At 30.3% G+C, this 2,203-nt stretch overlaps 1 long non-coding RNA gene across 1 annotated transcript; it reads left to right on the top strand.

Annotated features, from left to right (window-relative positions):
• Positions 1-11: 11 nt before the first annotated feature.
• Positions 12-1,211, top strand: LOC104773996. The gene is made up of 2 exons (XR_002037209.1): positions 12-804; positions 903-1,211. It is a non-coding gene; the product is annotated as an uncharacterized LOC104773996 (long non-coding RNA).
• The last annotated feature ends 992 nt before the right edge of the window (positions 1,212-2,203 follow it).

Below are 2,203 nucleotides of genomic sequence, written 5' to 3' on the forward strand. Positions count from 1 at the left end.
TTGCTATTGTTAAGCTGCTGGAGATTTTTAATATGATGTTGATCAATTGAAGATTTCTGAGTTATCTGCTGTAAGACTTTCGTTAAGGTTAAACTAACTTTTTGGTTTTGTAATCATGAATTTAAGCTTGAATTGATGCATTATTGGTTAATTAGGTACTGTGATTAGGTTTGTTCTACCTCAATTTGTTTGTAGTTGTTGATAAATTAGGGTTGTTTGATGTGATTAATATTAGGGTTATGTGATTTGGGATTTGTTGTTTGGAAAATTAGGGTCCTTTGATGTTAGCGCAATTAGCGTAGATTTGGTGGCTTGATGACTAAGGCTGTTAATTTCAGTTTGCTTGGCCATTGATATTGCTCTTTGGTTTCTTCTTTGGCTGAATTTTCATGGAACTGGTGTCCATCTTGACAAAATCAATGATGGTTTTACATTTATTTTAATTGATCTTTTGACTTGGACAAATATGTCACTTTTCCATTTGAGTTGTGACAATTTAGTCGAGTTAGCAATTTGGTGTGTACTAAATCAACAAAACTACCAGTGCTTGACTTTACGTTATCCAAGTCTATGTCTTAGGTCTGTAGATGTGATTAATATTGGATTATTGTTGTTGTTCATGGTTTTTGTTATTTTCTTGTGCCTTCTTAGATGACTATTGACTGGAATCTTTGATGAATTTGTGAGAATTGTTGCGTGAGCTCAGCAGGGAATGGCAAGGACACGCTTATGATTTGTTGTCAAAAAGTTGCAATCACTTCTGCGATTTACTCTGTGACAAGCTTGGTGTGCCAAAGATCCGAGGTAAAGCCATTTCTCTCTCTCTCTCTCCCTCTTTCATTTTAATTTGCTTATTTTGAACCTAAATGCAACATTATGGGTGTTTAATTATCTGTTTGCAGATGATGGTTTGTTGGTTTGCTGCAAAGGTGATGATGGTTTGCTGCTTTGTGGTGAACTTGTATTACAAGTTAAACAAATTTGAATTTTCAAAATTTGAATTTTCTTTGTTTTTAAGAGACCCTTTGCCATTGGAGGAGAAAAAATATAAGAACAACTTAAGGGTGTCTTAACTTCTATTTTTTCAAAATTTATACTTACATTAATGGACAGAAACCATAAGGGTTTCTCACCATGGTCTTAAAATGAGAGCCAATATTGTAACTTTAGCTGTCGTGCTTTTGGGATGTATTATCCACTTTTTATTTTTATTTTCTCTCTTTATTTCTTCTTTAATTAGTAATTTTTCTTTTGCTTCTTCTAAGACCATCCCACTAGAGCAACTCATATAACTTGCTCATAACTGAACTAATCATATAATCTATATTAAACTAATCAAAGCAACAGACTAACAACTTTAAACAAAATCATTTTCCACTAGAAAATCTCTATCAAAATTACTTAAAAAAAAAAAAAACCCTATGCAGTTCTATAAAAAAAAGAAACAAAAGAAAATATGGATCTACTTCATTGCATTAGTTAAGAAAACTGTGGACATACTGTTTAGTTACATGAATTATAAAATGATTTTTAAAATATATGTCCATTTGTAAAAATTCGAATAACAACATATGCAGAAATTTTTTGTAAAATGTTATAAAACTATTCAAAATAAGTAAATATAAGATCAAATATTAGTGAAAGGAGAATTGTATTTTTATTCAATATATGGTTTTAAATTAGGTAGATAGATCTTAAGAAATTTGAAACTAATATTATCAAATACAGAATCATTTTGTTTGGTTGTAAGGATTGTAAAGAATTAATTGAGACTTGTTTGGATACATGGACAAATAGAATAATGTTAATCCGAGTTTACCCTTAATGAGCTGACCTTTTAGGTTTTAAAGTAATGGCACATTTCGTAAATACCTTGAGAGTGATTTCAGACATTTTTAAAATATACTTCAATTTTAATTGTATTAAGATTGTCTAATAAGTAATTATTTAAAAGAAAACAAACATAAGATAAAAAAATCGGATGGATACGAGACGAGATGAGATGGATGAGTCAAGACGAGATGAGACGGGAGGAGAGGGGATGGGTTAAGACGGGACGGAACGTGTTTTCCATTCCAAATAAATACATTTAGGATTAAAATATTTTAATTTACATGAAAATAGCGCACTTATACTATAACACCCAAATTAATATAATTTTAGTCATTTTATGAAAAAAAAAAATTTGTTCTGTGTTGTAGCA

This window comes from Camelina sativa, unplaced genomic scaffold (assembly GCF_000633955.1).
Source record: "Camelina sativa cultivar DH55 unplaced genomic scaffold, Cs unpScaffold00916, whole genome shotgun sequence".
Lineage (NCBI taxonomy): Eukaryota > Viridiplantae > Streptophyta > Magnoliopsida > Brassicales > Brassicaceae > Camelina > Camelina sativa.